Source organism: Microcaecilia unicolor, chromosome 2 (genome assembly GCF_901765095.1).
Source record: "Microcaecilia unicolor chromosome 2, aMicUni1.1, whole genome shotgun sequence".
Lineage (NCBI taxonomy): Eukaryota > Metazoa > Chordata > Amphibia > Gymnophiona > Siphonopidae > Microcaecilia > Microcaecilia unicolor.
The window spans coordinates 395,045,802-395,064,381 of NC_044032.1; positions in this window are offsets into that span (position 1 = coordinate 395,045,802).

The window sequence follows — 18,580 nt, forward strand, 5'->3', positions numbered from 1 at the left end:
CTTAATAAAAGACCCCCATAGAGAGCAATTCTATAAAAGCATGCCTAAATTTAGATGTCTGCTGTGTGTAACTATAGAATAGCCGGCACTTACACGCAGGCTAGCCCAAAACGCTATTCTGTAAGCTCATGCATCAGTGGCATTGCATGCAATTGAAAAGGGGGAGGAGCATGGGCAGGATGTGGGACCAACACCCATTATGGTTTATCTTTTAATTGTTTACTATACCGTCACTTATTGCATAGCAAGCCAGAACGGTTTACAAATCTAAGGTTGTACAATAACACACAAATTAATTTAAACTAGGAAATCCATTATATGATAGGACAGAACAGACAAAATTTCTGTACTGAGAATAATAACATTGGCACTCAAGCAACAGTCATACATAGTTATCTAATGATTAGCATCTCTTTGTACAGTGTTAAGCACTCTAAACGCCTATCCAGCTTATAATCAAAACTTTTCGCCGGCGATCTTTCGACACAAATTGGGAGATCGCCGGCGATTTTGCAAAAGCGGCTAAAAGCGTATAATCGAAAGCTGGGTTTTTAACAGCATCGCCGCTTTCCCGTCGCCTCGGCGGCGAAAGTTAAAGGGGGCGTGTTACCGGTAAAGCGAAGGCGGGGCATGGGCGTGGCTACCAGATGGCCGGCTTTCAGCGATAATGGAAAAAAATAGCGGCGTTAAGCGGTATTTGGCCGGGTTTACTTGGTCCTTTTATTTTCACGACTAAGTCTCAAAAAGGTGCCCCAACTGACCAGATGACCACCGGAAGGAATGGGGGATGGCCTCCCCTTACTCCCCCAGTGGTCACCAACCCCCTCCCATACTACAAAAGTTAAAATGAAAACCTTTTTTGCCAGCCTGTATGCCAGCCTCAAATCCCGTACCCACCTCCATGACAGCAAAATGTGTTGTATCGTCTGACAGCCTTTCCGTGGTTGCGAAGTGGCTCTCGGATGAGTGTGACACCTTTTCTGTTAGGTGCCCTGCAGAGTCACATCAGCAATGCATTGTGGTGGGTGTAGGGTACTGGGCTATGCTCCCATGGTGCTTTTCCCCCCTGCTAACTGGGTCAGATTGTGCCCTGTTTTGTTTCCGGTAGTCCATGAGGTAGTGGCCATTTTTGTAAGCCAGTTTTAGATCCCTTTCATGTGTTACCCACGTTAGAAAACGTTCTTACCTTGAATGTTGCTGAAAGAGGGCATTGTACAGCATTCTGCCAGCTTGGACCTACTGCTAATCTCAGTATCAGGGAGACTCTTTGCCAGTGGGGCACAACCTCTGATCTGCAGTTAACTGTGAGTAAACGTGCTTATTCAAATAAAGCACTTTTTCAAAGACATTAGTCTGCAGGTGTCAACTGCTGTGCCAAGGTTTTACGGCAGCAACAAGTCCTAGAGGCCTGAGTGTGTGCAGGTCCCTGGAGCACTTTTAGTGGGTGCACATTTGTGGGTAGGGGGTTGGGGGGGGCTCAACACCCACAGTAAGGGAGCTATGTATCTGGGAGCTGTTTCTGAAGTCCACCACACTGACCCCCAGGGTGCCCAGTTGGTGTCCTGGCATGTAAGTGCACTACAAATGCTGGCTCCTCCCACGACCAAATGCCTTGGATGTCGCCAGGTTGGAGATGGCCGACATTGTTTTCCATTATCGCTGAAAAACAAAACCGGCCATCTCAAACCAAGCGACATCCAAGGCATTTGGCCGGTCTTAACTGTATTATCAAAAAAAAAAAGATGGCCGGCCATCTTTTTGATAATACGGTTCCGGCCAGCTGTTGCGCCACCGCCAAAATAGGTCACCGGCACCGTTCGATTATTCCCCTCTATGTGGTCTTCCTATTAAAATATAATATTACATATCAAAGGCTGTTTGGTAAAAATAAGTGTTCAGAGCTTTAAGGAAAAGAGGGTATGATTGTGGTAGAGAATTCCACAATGCTGGGGACAAAAAGAAAAATGCTGACACATGGGTTGATTCCCATCTAGCCCTTGAAGATGGTGGTATCACTAGTCTACTGTCTGTGAGTGAACGGAGCATTTGCGTCAGTGTGTATGTAACAGTTACGGACACAAGGTAAGATGGAGATGCTGTATAAAGCACTTTATATGTCAAAATGAGAACCTTAAATTTTACTCTTAGATCTATCGGGATCCAGTGAAGACAGCGTAAGAGAGGAGTGGCCCTATCATATTTTGTAACTCGACAGTTAATGCTGTTCTGAATAGTTTGTAAGCTTTTTAAATTAGATTTTGTGATGCCTGTATAATTAATATTACAATAATCAAATTGCATTGTAATATAGGTGTATGCTAAAGTATATAGGGAGTCTTTATCTATAGAATTTCTGATAGAGAGTAATTGCCACAGGTAATAGAAAGATTATTTTCACCACATCAGATATCTGGTCATTGAAAGAGAGAGCAGAATGTATAATCACTCCTAGATATCTAAAGGACTGCACCGGAGAGATCTGCCTGTCAAATAATGTTGGAGTTAAGGATGGCGCATTGATTGACAGATTTAGGCACACCCTCCTATGCCTTCCATTGACTCGGCATAAGCAAGTGTGAATGAGAAGGAGAGAAGAGGACAAGCTGGGAGGACGGGAGGGTGAGAAGAGGACAGGCTACGTGGATGGGAGGACGAGAGAAGGGGACAAGCTGCATGTGGATGAGAGGGAGAGAAGGGATAGGAGAGGGAGACATGTCATACACAGAGGGAAGGGAAAAGGGAGAAATGCATATTGTTGTTTATATGTATGGTTGTTATTATTTCTATTGTTCTCTGTATTGAGCGATTGTTAATTGGAATAGCAGGTTATAAGTACTTATATAAACTTACAAATGTTTTTATAAACTCCAAAACTAAAGTTTTGAAATTGAGCCTGGCAAGGAATGAAGCAGAGACAAACTGAAAATGTTCTGATTTATCTGTGCTGATTTGCAGCTTGCTCCAATTTGACTCAGATGATGTGGGTGGAAGATTATTAATGGATGTGTGTTGAGGACTCAATGTCCAATTCCTTGAATTATTATGTCTCAGAGGTTGCTATATTACCTGAAAATATATAATTCTCTAAGGTTAGAACATTTTTTTTACAACTCTGCACAAAACCCCAAAGTTGTTAAAAATTGTGCACACAAATTTGGGTGTGCCCAATTTGTGTTTGCAATTTAATTGAATAAAGAGCCAATTACCACTGATAATTGACTTTTAACAAGCAATTATTGGTGCTAATTGGATTTAATTAAAATTTACATGTATAAATTTAGGCACAGGATCCACACGTGAAATTAACGTGCGAGTCTAAAAAGGGTGTGTGACCAGGGGAGGGTCATAGGTGGATCAGGGGTGTTCCTACAGGTCATACATGTTGTTATGGAATAACAGGGATCCATGCCTAATTTAGTCACAGGGATTTACACCAAGGTTTCATTGGTGTAAATGGTTGCAGTTGCTGATGCTAAGCACTCGTCTATATACAGTGCCTAACTTTAAATGCTGTTTATAGAATAGTTTATTTATTTATTTATTGCATTTGTATCCCACATTTTCCCACCTCTTTGCAGGCTCAATGTGGCTTACAATGTGTCGTTATTGGTAGAAAATGGATTAGGAGAAAACAGTTAGTGTTGCATACAGGTTAGCGTAATCAAAATTGAACAGATAGGTATAAGTAGAAAACAATGCTTATAATAGGTAGTTCGGGATGTCATAAAGAATAGCGTAAGCGAAAGTTAAATAAGCAGATATAAGCAATAACAGTACAGATAGTAGATAAGGTGGTGAGATAATACATTTATAGTTGCTGATCAGGTTGGTATGCCTTGTTGAAGAGGTAGGTCTTCAAGGATTTGTGAAAGTTTGTTGGTTCATAAGTAGTTTTTATGTTGCGCGACAATGCGTTCCATAACTGTGTACTTAGGTAAGAAAAGTTTGACGCATGCGTTAGTTTGTATTTTAGGCCTTTACAACTGGGGAAGTGAAGATTAAGGAATGTGCGGGATGACCTTTTAGCGTTCCTGGGTGGTAGGTCTACCAGGGCTAACATGTAGGCTGGGGCATTTCCATGAATGATTTTATGAACTAAGGAGGATACCTTGAACGCCATGCGTTCTTTAAGTGGAAGCCACTGTAATTTTTCCCTTAGGGGTTTAGCACTTTCATATCTTGTTTTTCCAAATATGAGTCTTGCTGCAATGTTCTGGGTGGTTTGAAGTTTCTTGATGATTTGTTCTTTACATCCAGCGTAGAATGCATTGCAGTAATCTAAGTGACTAAGCACTGTAGACTGTACCAGGTTGCGAAAAATGGTTCTTGGGAAGAAAGGTCTTACTCTTTTTAGTTTCCACATTGAGTAGAACATCTTCTTAGTTGTATTTTTCGCATGACTTTCGAGAGTAAGATGTTGATCGATGGTGACTCCAAGAATTTTCAGGGTGTCCGAGATGGGAAGGGATAGTTTTGGTGTGTTTATGGTAGTGAAATTGTTCGTATTATGTTGTGAGGTAAGAATGAGGCACTGCGTTTTTTCTACGTTAAGTTTGCAAATGTTTTTAGGTGCCATTTATAGAATTTAGTTCAAAATGTCAGAACTTGGGACACATGGACAAAAGAGTCATAAACCTTGAAGAGTACCAGCCTGGGAAGAGGGTGACAGCTTTGAACACCTTAATACAGACCTAGAGAAAATGACTGGAAACATCAGGAAAAACCTACTCTAAATTGGTTCCAGGCTGTATAAAAGGGACTAAACAGCACACTTCTACACCCTTTTCGCCCAGAATCTGGGCCAAGATGTGAACCCTTCTGCCATGATCCATGGAACTGGCTTGAGACTGTCGGCACATTTCACATATGCTGCATTTTTAAATCCCCACCAAACATAGCTAGGTTTAATCAGCAGAGTGGAGGAGTGGCCTAGTGGTTAGGGTGGTGGACATGGAACTGAGTTCGATTCCACTTCAGGCACAGGCAGCTCCTTGTGACCCTGGGCAAGTCACGTAACCCTCCATTGTCCCACGTAAGCCACATTGAGCCTGCCATGAGTGGGAAAGCGCGGGGTACAAATGTAACAAAACAAACAATGTAAAGGTGAAAAACTCCATCAAGCTGTATAAAGTAGAAAAACATATTGCTTTCTAATGTATCCTAACATTAGCAGCAAAAATAAAACTGAAGCAAAGGGCACAGCATTTTTACTGAATGTTTGTTTATTCATTGTTATTTGAAGATCTCAGCCAATTTATCGTATTGCTGATATGATGTATTGTGTAGACCAGAATCAAGAGGTACAATTCTGGAGCCTAACCTGAGAAACACATAATCATTCATCTTCTGTCATTGACTTTGAGATGGAATCTCCACATGCTTCTCACTGGAGAGTTTGTGACCATGTTGTCCTCCAGAACAATGGTTTCCCTAAGAAGCAGATGAGATGATTTCATCTGGTCACAAATACCTGGCAAGATCCCCAAAAAAGTTCAATACATGTTATACTGCATATCCCAGAAATAAGCAGTGGATTTTCCCCAAGTCATTTTAATAATGGTCTATAGACTTTTCCTTTAAAAAGCCTTCCAAACCTTTATTAAACCCCACTAAGCTAACTGCTTTTACCACATTCTCTGGCAACAAATTCAGAGTTTAATTACACATTGAGTGAAGAAATATTTTCTCTGATTCATTATAAATTTACTTCTTTGTAGCTTCATTTTGTGACCCCTAGTCCTAGTATTTTTGGAAAGAGTAAACAAGTAATTCATGTCTACCCGTTCCACTCCACTAATTATTTTATAGACCTGTATCATATCTCCCCAAGCTGAACAGCCTAAGCCGTTTCAGCCTTTCCTCACAGGGAAGTCGTCTCATCCCCTTTATCATTTTTGTCACCCTTCTCTGCACCTTTTCTAATTCCACTATATCTTTTTTGAAATGCGGTGACCAGAATTGCACACAGTATTCACAGTGCACAGAAACTACTCTCTTAGGTCTCACCACTTTCATATATTCCAAACTGGATCACATGAAACCAATACTACTCATATCGCTAGCTGTGTTTGACCTGATTGATCATTCCGTTCTTCAGGTTCTCTTGCGAGACAGAGGTCTCTCAGGTACCGTTTACGCCTGGTTCAAGTCCTACTTGACAGCTTGGAACTATGTCATCAGATTTAACAATTCTTTCTCAGACTTATTTCAACCCATTTCAGGTGTCCCCCAAGGATATTTATTAGCCCCCATGCTTGTCAATATTTTTCTTGTCCCTCTGTTGATGCTGTCACAGTCCTTGGACTTCACCATGTTCATTAATGCAGATGATATGCAAATTCTCAGACTCTCATCAGATAGATAATGTTAACAAAAATTGGTTCACCTTACCAACTGGCTCCTTAGCAATCGATTCATCCTGAACCCAGGCAAATCCAGAGTTCTGTTTTTCACTACTCATTACCTCAATGTCTTGCCTTCACCTGTTCTTCTTTACAACACCCCAGTCCCACAGGTAGACAATACAAGGATCTGTTAAACCAGTAACCTTAGCTTTAAAACTCAAGTTAAGCGTGTGATTCAACGCGCTTTCTATAAACTTTGCCTGATCCATTCCATCTGCTCCGCATTCAGCATCTTGATTCAATCTCTCATTATCAGGCAATTAGACTACTGTAATTCATTGTATAAGGGACTTAGGGGCCATTTTATTAAGCAGTAGTAATCCCAATGTGGGCTTATCGGTTGGCAATCCGGAGCTACCACTGCCCAACATGGGCACCAGCAGTAGTTCCACCCCAGCATGCAGCATGTCTGGTGCTAGTGGAAATATTTGAAAAATATTTCCTCAGGGAGTTACTCAGCAGTAATCGCTGCCCAGTTATCACTGGGTTAGCTCAGGAGCCCTTACAGCCACCTCAATGGGTGGCGGTAAGTGCTCCCCCCTGCATGGCCATGCGGTAAGAGCAATCTTACTACATGACCCTGTCCTTTTTCTGCCTTTTTACCTGCTGCAGTAAAAAGGGCCTCAGGGTGCAGCAAAAATGGCCCCTGCCGCTAGCACAGGGCCCTTTTTACCACAGCTTAGTAAAAAAGGCTCCTTAGGTTGAAGGAAATTCGCCGGCTGCAGCTAATCCGAAATACTGTCATTTGGCTCATAACCAAAGCCAGGAAATTTGATCATATTGCTCTACACCTGAAAAATGCACATTGGCTGCCCCTCTCACACTGATTTACTTACAAAGTTTTCCTTCTAGTTTTTAAAATTTGCTCCTTTGGTGAACTGACACACTTCTCAGAATATCAGGTGCCCTATAGGCCATCTAGATCACTTAGATTGGCTGAACAGAACCATCTCATAATGCAAACCCACAGGGGAAAAAGGTCATGAGACACAGGTGTTCCATCTTTGCCTTACTGGAACTGGAATTATGGAACAAACTGCTCCTCGACTTAAGGTTTCAACTCTCCCTGGTTATTCAAAGCTGGCCTAAAGACTTTTTTGCTGCTTTTAATTCCTAACTTGTCACCTGCTTGTAACCTTTATCTTGTCTTCCTCTCTTCAATAGTCCCCTTTCCCTATGTGTCCTATCTGTCTGTCCTGCCCTTATCCCTTATTTGTCCTGTCTGTCTGTCCTGATTTAGATTGTAAGTGCTTTTGAGCAGGGACTGTCTTTTCTTCATGTTCAATTGTGAAGTGCTGCGTAAGACTGGTAGCGCTGTAGAAATGATTTGTAGTAGTAGTAGTTTTGACAACAAGTTTTGATTATGCAGAATCATATTTTCTCTCTCTCAGGTGTGATCCTGAGTGGTGCGTGCAAACTCAATTGGGTAACAAGCAATTAACAGTCAATAATTGGATGTTAATTATTGGTGTTAATTGCCATGAATTGGGATTTGCACATGCAACTCACTGCGCGCTATTCTATAACTCAGCATGACCAAATCCCATAGCGCACAACCCAAAAAGAGCTATGGCCCTGGGAGGGGCATGGGAAGGTCAGGGGCATTCCAAAAAATTGCGCACAGTGTTACAGAATTCCAGGAATGCGCACACAACTTACACGCCAGGCCTGGTGTAAGTCTCTGCACCTAAAGTTGCTGGTGGGATTCGGCACTAAGTACCATTTTTTTTTAAAGAACACTCATCCCAGAGCACTCTTTACAGAGTAGCATTGAGTGCTGATTTTTCCTGGCACCTAATTTTCAGCCACAAAATTTAATAATTAGAAGGCAAAACTCTAAATGCTAATGCACTTTACTAAAGTTTTGCTTGTATTGACCATGAACAATCAAATCACCGGACCACCAAAAACGTTGATCACAAAATGAACCTCAACTGCCCAGGAGGGACTACAATGCCTCACTTCCTAATCAGGCTATTATCATAGGTTCCAATAAAAAATGTCCAGAACCTAAGAGCAATGGAAAACAACTCTAAGGAGCTTAGCCGAGATTGGGTACCAGAGCCGGTGGTGGGAGGCGGGGCTGGTGGTTGGGAGGCGGGGATAGTGCTGGGCAGACTTATACGTTCTGTGCCAGAGCCGGTGGTGGGAGGCGGGGCTGGTGGTTGGGAGGTGGGGATAGTGCTGGGCAGACTTACATGGTCTGTGCCCTGAAAAGGACAGGTACAAATCAAGGTAAGGTATACACAAAAAGTAGCGCACATGAGTTTATCTTATAGGTCAGACTGGATGGACCATGCAGGTCTTTTTCTGCCGTCATTTACTATGTATATGTTACTATGTATAACTCCACCAGGAGAAAAAAAAATTGCTCGCAAAAAATCCAGGCAAAAATGGTCACACAGTAACTGATTGTCGCAATAGTCAATCAAAAATATAAGGCCACAAATCCCAACAACACTTCGAATTAACAACACTGTGCACGGTAACCTTTAAAATTTAGCACGTTGGCAAGTAAACTGAGTAACTTTTAACATGTAATCCTATTCACGCAAATGGAAGATATAAATCAATCAGCACTAATTGTGAGCAGATTTACCTAGAAATTGAGCCCCGACAACTAGCCAGGTTAAGGCATCTGAATATCCATGTATATAACTTGATACATTTTGCCTGGTTTATGTTGCCTCCCTGGGTTTCTGAACATCAATTCCAAAGTTATCCAGCTAGAAAGACACCAACAGCTTCACAAAAAGTCATTAGTTATACCAAGCTAGCTCATTGTAAATTGTTATTTTACAATGCTTTTCAAATGCTAATCCTTTTATAAGTTGTTTCTCACAGATGCATACCTCACATTCAATTACAAATGAAGTATACAACTGTGTAAATCTATTGGCACCTTAACAGTACCTCTCTGGGAATCACACAGCCACTATGCACCTCATTTGCCAACCATCTGCTTGCCTATTCTGCTGTCAACCTGTTTAAAATTGATAATCTATGTCAATACATTGGCAACAACTTTCAGCAGTCTGTTCGATAGTCATTCACTTTTTCTGTGTGAAGAATTTTTCCTCTTTTATCATTGCTTTAACCATATGAAATCCTGCATTTGTATCTTCTTATGAGCCTGACCTGACATGAATGAAGAGAAAATCAACAGCCAATTTTGTACAGTTGGAAATTGATGGGATATAAATATTACATCGAGCTGTACTTTTAAGAATGATTGCTTCCTTTTTTTAGGTGCTAGCAGAGCCAAGCAGGATGATTTTCTATTTAACTCTATTGATTCCTGTGCCTTAAGTAGATCAAGGCTCTTGTTATTCCATCTCTTGGTAATTATTAACAAGGCCCTTGTATAAGCAGCAATACTTTTCTTCAGCTGTGCCGTGCTATATGAAATATTTTTCAAAGGTATTGATATTCTATATCATTATCAAAACTCAGACTAGAAAGGAGAGTAACATAAGAACATTTCTATAAGTGAATTTAGCTGATCAATTTTGAAACAGGCCTAAGAAGGTGGTTATGGGTGAGGTAAAAGGGAGAGGGTAAGGTGGCTAGCAATTATTTTCAGTATTAGCTGCCTAACATTGCAGGCCAAATCCTAGGTATTACAAGAACAGGCTTAAATCTGTCCAGCCATCCTCTCTTCTTTTCGCCCAGATTAATTTAAAAAAGTTCTCCACAGCCTCTTCCTGTGCCTTTTCTCCCTTCCGCAGCTCAGAATAATTTTAAAATTCTGCTCACTCCTTCCTGATTTTTTATAAACAGAATTCTGTTCTATTCTCCTGCTCATCTTCTTTCCTCACTGTCTCTTGCTGTCTCCTTCATATCTAAAACAGGATAGAGGGTTGCTCAGGGGACCCCTTCTCTGTCCTTTTTCCAAGGTTGAGAAGTGAAGGCACTGCAGGGACTTTGGGGCACCTTTTAAAGATGATTCTGACATGCAGGATGGCGGGAGTGAGACAGGAGAGTCAATCATATTGAGACCTGCTTTTGTAGTGGATAGATTTGGTGGCACAAGTTAGGTGGTTTGTAAGCTCTTTAGGGGTCCTTTTACAAAGGCGCGCTGAAAAAATGGCTTGCAGTAGTGTAGGCACGGGTTTGGGGCGTGCACCGATCCATTTTTAGCATGTCTGTAAAAAAGGCTTTTTTTTTCCCGAAAATGGATGTGCAGCAAAATGAAAATTGCCGTGCGTCCATTTTGTGTCTGAGACCTTACCGCCAGCCATTGACCTAGCAGTAAAGACTCAAGTGGTGACCTATACATGCCAAATGCCACTTGGCACATGTCTGTTTCGCGCACCCGAAAATAAAAAATACTTTTCAGACACGTGTATCAGACGCATGCCAAAAATGAAATTACTGTAAGAGCCACGCAGTAGTCGGGCGGTAACTCCTTTCTGGCACACGTTGGGCACGCACAGATGCCTACGCGGCTTAGTGAAAGGGCCCCCTAGGGCAGGCACTCATTACACCTGTGTATACTTTGTTGTATGTACCTTGTTAGACATGACATGTAAGTTCTAAAATGAATGGTTAGGGCAGTGAGTCTGTGCTGTTAATCCATAAACGAATTCACTTTCTCTATATGTAATCTAGTGAGGATGTCTACCATGGAAAAAGTGCAGCGCTGTTTCATCCAGAATGTGCCCATATTAGTTTTGTCTGTTGTCTTTGGACATCATCAAGTGCAACTTTAATGAGACCCCTATTAAAAAGCATAATAAAATAAATATCAGAAAAGCACATAAGGCACATGCATAGCTATTCATGCTGCATCCATGTGGCACACATTCATTTCTGTTGGGGAAGGTTAGTCATCCTAAAGGCCTATAGAGGATCATTTCATAATAGGTTGCCAAGCTCAACTGTATAAGAAGTACGTATTATTTGCTATTTTATAAAGACATATCAGTGCCTATGGGGCTCATTTTCAAAAGAGAAAAATGTCAAAAAGTATCATAAAGCACCACCTGGACGGATTTCTTCTCTAAACATCCAAATCGGTATTTTTGTAATCTGTTTTCCAGACATTTATCGATGCATTTCGTCTACAGTGCATCTAAATTACAAGGGGGTGTGTTGGGGGTATTTTGAAGGCAGGATTTGGGCGTGCTTAACACTTGGATGTTTTACAGCCATAATGGAACAAAACCAAAACACCTAGGGTGAAAACTTCAACGTTTTGGTCTAGACCTGTTTTAGAACGAATAAGGCACAAAAAGGTGCCCTAAATGACCACTGGAGGGAATCAGGGATAACCCCCCTTACTTCCCCAGTGGTCACTGACTCGCTCTAATGCCCCCCAAATGTGATTAAAAACATTACTTACCAGCCGCTATGCCAGCCTCAGATGTTATAGCCAGGTCCATTAGAGCAGCATGCAGGTCCCTGGAGTAGTCCAGTGGGGGGTGCAGTGCACTATAGACAGGTGGACCCAGGCCCATATGTCCCCCTACCTGTTACACTTGTGGTAGAAACTGTGAGCCCTCCAAAACTCACCAGAAATCCACTGTATCCACCAATAGGTGCCCCTTCACCCATAAGGGTTATTGTAGTGGTGTACAATTGGGGAGCGTGGGTTTTGGGTGGGTTTAAGAGGGCTCAGCAGACAAGATAAATGAGCAATGGTGAGATGTGTACCTGGGAGCATTTATATGAAGTCCACAACAGTGCCCCCTAGGCTGCCCTATTGCTGTCCTGTGATGTCTGGGGGACTAGTCTGCTAAAAATGCTGGCCCCTCCTACATCCCAATGGCTTGATTTTCTACGTTTTGCACATGTACGTTTTTTTTAAAGTGGCCTAAAACAATAAACGCACAGAGCAGAAAACCTTGTTACAAACGCTATTTAAAAAAAAAAAAAATAGATGTTTTGCTTTTCAAAAATGGTCACATTTGCTGTTCAGATTTGGGATGTTTAGAATTCACATTGAAAATGTCCCTCCATGAGTCTTTATAAACTACTAGCACAAATCCTGCAGGAATCACAGCTAGATTTATGTGTTCAAATTGTATCTCCACCCGTGTTTTACCCAAACTCCTCCCTAAATACACCTGCACTAAAGTTGCTTACAAGTTTATGTCCCACTGTGCATACTTTTAAGTGCAAGGCAATTTTATAAAAGCTCTTTTACATGTGTAAATCACTGTTTTATATGCAAAAACGATTTATAAAATTACCTCTGTAAAATGCAGAATACTCTTCCACTGACTCCTCATTGATAGTTCTAGGAATCATCACTGCTCAGAGCTATATATTATATTCAACACACCTACATAGGCATGTCCACTCTAAATTATTCTGCTAGCAGAGAAACCCCAATTAGATGCTTATTTATTTTGTAATAAACAAAACCATTTCTTGACGGAACATCCCTATTCAATATCCACCATTTTTAACCTTATCATTTTGGGAGGAAGGGCTGGCAGTTTTCTTATGCTGCTTCTCTGGAGTTCAAACTCAGTTGGAACTGGCCTGTACTGGGCTACGCTGCCATGAGCCTTCTTTTGCAACTACACATAGTATGCACCTTATGATATATCCCCACCAACATACCTAATCCAGATACTATAGCAACAGCACTCAGCTGCCAATCATATATTAGGACTTTCTCTGGATCTCTGCAATCATAGACCCTAAATCTGGTCAATGGTGTTGCCATTAAATAGACTGCGATTCCCTTCTAGAGGCTGGGACTCTCCCCTCCCCAGTCTTCTGCTACTTCCCTGAGCTGGAAGACCTTGACCAAAAATTAAACCCAGGTATTCCAGACGTTCGTTCTCTGCACTGCCACTAAGCTTTTAACTCCTAATTCCTATTCGCTTGTTCAGACCCATTTCTGTTTTATCATTCCCACCTTAGGGCCCCTTTTACCAAGCTGCTTCAAAAAGGGTCCGGCGCTGGCATCAATGCATGTTTTACACGCGTGCCGAGGCTCCCTTTTACCGTAGCTGGTAAAAGGGAAGTCTTGCTTTCCTACAGGAAATAGCCGTGCGGCAAATAAAGCACTTGCTGCACGGACATTTCAGGTGGGAGCCCTTATCCGCCACCCATTGAGGTGGCGGTAAGGTCTCCCACGTTAACTCAGTGGTAACTGGGCAGTGCGCAGCACTGGAAAGGACAGTGTGCTAGGGATGGGAAGTACCACTGTGCTGCTGCGGTAGCCCGGCGGCACTTCCTGTATAGCAAGCAGCTTAGTAAAAGGAGACCTCAGTAATTCCCTTGGCCCTTATTTGTCCTGTTTGTCTGTCTTGATTAGATTGTAAGCTCTGTTGAGCAGGGGCTGCCTCTTACATGTTCAAGGGTACAGCACTGTGCACGTCTAGTAGTGCTACAGAAATGACAAGTACTACTAGTAGTAGTAGACTAACCCTTAACCAAATCTATTTTAAATAGAATTATACTATACTTGCAGACAGCAAAGAAATGAATGCAGTCGTTCTGCAGTTGAAAAATTGCAAGACTCCCGCACTGCAGAGTGCCAAACTATCCTAATGCTTCAATTTCTGAAAGGATTTAAGAAGGTTTAAGCTGTACAGAAGAAGCATAAAATGAGCACAACCAAGACTTATGCTTTCCTTCTTTATACATTGTTAAGATTTAAGCACCTGAGCCCTATGCTACTGCTAAATAGGAGAAGACAAGTGTATATCATGGAGAAGCTCATTTGCAAGCCTTGTTCCATATTTCTGAAGACCACTTGAGAGTCCTTTGACTTTGCTGAAGGATGACCTTGTAGTTATTGCATTTGGCAGAACCACTGTGCTCATAATGGAAAAGGTGTATTGCATAGATCCCATGTGAAATTTATTGTCTATTGTAGTCTGCTTTTCTATGAAGGTATTTTTATGGACCCACACATTTGAATTAATTTTGATTTGATTTATTAACCTGTTATTCCGCTCTCCTTCAAACTTTGCAGTTCCCTCTAAGCTGAGCTGGAGTCCTCCAATTCCATTGCTGGCAGTGGGGGAGGTGCCTCAATATTGTGTTTTCAATGGCTAGGGACAGGCAGGTTCCCCTGGAGTCCTGCAGAGCTTGCCGGTACCTCACTATTGAAAATGTGATAATGAAACAGCACCTCCTACTGGCAGGACTCCTGCTCAGTTTAGAGGGAACAGTGAACAGTAGCAACAGAAATGTGCATAATCATAAACAGTTAACAATTGAGGGCGCTGATATTAAAAAAAAAAGCTGTTTCCTAAATTTATGCTCTTAAGTTAGGCTCCTATGTTTGTGCCCTATTTTCAGCTAAACTTAGGAAAATAAAGTTTTCAGCTGAAAATTCATCTTAATTTAGGAACTTAAGCTATGCTTATAAATGTAGGCCTACCATTAATTTGCCTAGATTTATGAACCCAGTACTAAACATCAGTGCTAAGCTCCTATTCTTCCTGCCCTATCATCTGCTTTTGACATAATTAATCATTCTCTTCTATTAGCTTAATTACAGAAGTTGGAGGTGATTGGAGTTGCATTTAGTTGTTAAAAGAATTTTTTGGTTGCTAGATCTCAAATAGTTTACTGGGGCATTTCATGTTCTAAACTGAATTCAGTTAAATATAAAGTTCCACAGCAGCTCAGTCTCCTTTACTTTTGAATATTTGTCTGAATTCTTTAGGCTTTGTGATGGCGAAACTTGGTTTTGATTATTGTTTTACGCAATCATTGGTTTTATGACGTTTCTGCATCTCTTAGCCTCTAATTACCATCCCCATATAGGTGCCCCAGGGCTGTGTGGTGAGAGCTTATTCTTTGACCAACTACCCAGTGATTTAGTTCAGGGGAGAGCATGAAGGAGAAGATTCAAGGAAGTGCACCAAACATTACGTGCATAAAATATAGGCACTAAGAGCCAATTCTATAATGGCAGTTGAGTAGGAAATTGCCGTTAAAGGATAGTGTATAAGCATGTGTGGACCTAACTTTAGGTGTGACCTCTTACGCCATGTCAAAGGCTACTGTAAATGATCACGCCTAAAGTTGGCAGTTGCACAGGAAAGTGATAATATTCTATAACTTATGCACACAACTGCAAGACTCGCCCCGATCTGCCTGTGTTCACGGCCCCTTTGCAGTCGTGTGCTATAGCATTTAGGCACTAACCTGGGGGTTCTATACAATACGCCTAGGGATCCGCACCAAAATCTACATGGATTACTTATCAACGCATGTAACATAATTGACTTAACAAGCCAATCAGTGTTTTTAACAGCACTAAACCAACTAGAAACACATCCGAATCAACACGAACATACCTAAATCTGCACTACCCAAGCTGCAAAGGACTCAAATACAAATCAACTTATGCATCCAGTTTTTCCTACATAAGCACACAACTGTGGAACGCATTACCAAAAGCCTTGAAAACTACGAACGACCACCTGAATTTCCGGAAAACACTTAAAACTAACCTGTTTAATTTTTTAATATTTATTAATTTAAACAAAATATACAAGAAACATCTTGTGTTGGAAAAGTGTCAATATCAGACAAGCTTATACATTAAACAAAGGAAAAAGGAGAAAATAAAATTACATTCTCAAAAGGATAAATGACACTCAAGTCCATAAATTGAGATCCAAGATTTTAGGAAATCTAAGGGAGAAATATATATAGGAAAACAATACAGGATTCCAAGCTCTGTTAAGTGGAGTAGTTCCTTTCTTTAATGCTTCTCCCTTTTTACTGAGGTTATAAGTGTCGATACATGTGCAGGTTCTGTAAATACATATTTCTTCTCCCTAAGCCTTATTATGCACTTGCAGGGGTATCTTAAAAAAAAGGTACCCCCCAAGTGCAGAACTTCTGGCCTAAGGAGCAAAAATTGTTTCCTCCGTAGTCTTGTCTCCTTAGAGACATCAGGAAATAACAATATTTTAAAACTTAAAAAAGTTTTATCCTTGTTACGGAAAAACAAACGGAAAATCCAATCCTTGTCAGGCAATAATGCAACAGTTGCCACCAAGGTGGCGGCAGTTGCTAATTCAGTGTCAGAAGTTTCAAGCAAGAGAGATACTGTATGTCTATAGGATTTTCAGCTACTTGATTCAGGCTCTTCCCTGGGATATAATATACTTGGGAAAACGGTGGTAGGTTCTGTTCCGGTATATTCAAAACTTCCCGAAGATAACGTTTTAACATTTCAAGAAGAGCAACATTTTGTATTTTAGGAAAATTAACAAATCTCAGGTTGTGGTTTTTAGTGTAATTATCAAAAGTCTCCATTTTTTGCCTGAGATTTGTCAAGTCTTTTATCATTGTAGGTTGTAGTAATTCAGAACTTTTAATCTTATGATCCATTTTTTCAACTTTATCTTTTAAAACCTTCATATCTTCCTCTTTTTTTTGTAAGTCAATTTCAAAAGTCTTTACTTTTAGTGAAACATCATTAATCTGCTTCAAGAAAGTCTGTCCTAGGTTAGATACTAAATCCCATAAAGCGTCTAGGGTCACTTCCCTTGGTTTAACTACCAACTCTTTAGGAAGTACACACCTTTCAGAAGTCTGATCATGGCTCGCATTTTGTCCCTCAGCTCCTCTCCCCTCATTCCGTGGCGGTTCCATGGGCAAACTGCCCTCCAGACCCTCCTCAGATGTAATTGAAGCTTCCTCACGACGTTCTTCTGGGCCCTTAACACCTACCAGGGGGGACCCCGTCGATTCAGAGAGGAAGGAACTCGCACCAATCGGCTGGGGAGGCGGGGTACGTGCAGCGAGGCTCAGAGTGGTTTCAAAGCCGGGGGAAGCCGATATCTCCCGATCGCCGGCGTTCCCTACCGGCGGCATTCCGCCGTGATGAACAGCTCCTTGTGGTCGAAAAAATCGATCCATTGGACCAGGTAAAGAGGGGGGTAGCGGGGAAGCTCTGACCGCTATTCTCCCTCGTCGTTTCGGCATTTCTCTAACAGCAGGAGAGACGATCCACAGCGTCTCAACAGAGCGCGGCCATCTTGGAAAACTAACCTGTTTAAAAAGGCATACCCTACCGATCCAACATAAATGCCTGATCTCTGCAACACAACAAAACTAAAGAACGTAATGGACATAAAGCGGCTAGGGCTCTTCAGCTTGGAGAAAAGGCGGCTGAGGGGAGATATGATAGAGGTCTATAAAATAATGAGTGGAGTGGAACGGGTAGATGCGAAGCGTCTGTTTATGCTTTCCAAAAATACTAGGACTAGGGGGCATGCGATGAAGCTACAGTGTAGTAAATTTAAAATGAATCGGAGAAAATGTTTCTTTACTCAACATGTAATTAAACTCTGGAATTTGTTGCTAGAGAATGTGGTAAAGGCGGTTAGCTTAGCGAAGTTTAAAAAAGATTTGGATGACTTCCTAAAGAAAAAGTCCATAGATCATTATTAAATGGACTTGGGGAAAATCCACTATTTCTGGGATAAGCAGTTTAGAATGTTTTGTACTTTTTGGGGATCTTGCCAAGTACTTGTGACCTGGATTGGCCACTGTTGGAAATAGGATGCTGGGCATGATGGACCTTTGGTCTTTCCCAGTATGGCAATACTTATATACTTACGTACTTATGTACATATCTTGGGTGCGTGCACAAATTTGGGCACCATATATATAATTTGGAGGGATGTCACTTATATGCCCTCATAGAATTGCGTTTAGGGTGCTTGTGCACGTGACACTTTATTGCAGTTGATGCACATGCAACTGCAGGCATGCAGTATAGAATTGCCCTTCACAAAGCCATTAGTGCATATTTTTATCCATGCATTCCCCAGGGATATTTTGTTATCCTGCTTATTTCTAGGATAAGCAGCATAAAATGTATTGCACTGTTTTGGGATCTTGCCAGATACTTGTAACCTGGATTGGCCACCGTTGGAAACAGGATGCTGGGCTTGATGGACCTTCGGTTTGTCCCAGTATGACAACACTTATGTTCTTATTTTCTTATGTACTTCTGCCTGTAAATGCTCTTTTATATGCAGAAATGCCTTACAAAATTACCTGCAGATGGTAGGTCTCACTGCTTTGGCTGGTCCCTGCTGCCAAATGACTTATTTCTCCTAAAATGTCAGCACTAATGATTGAATGGACTATTTGTCTACAAGGTATTGACTCTATAACTAAGGCAGTGTTAGTTTCACAAATCTTCTTAATTAAAATCACTCAGAGCACAGTAGACCGGA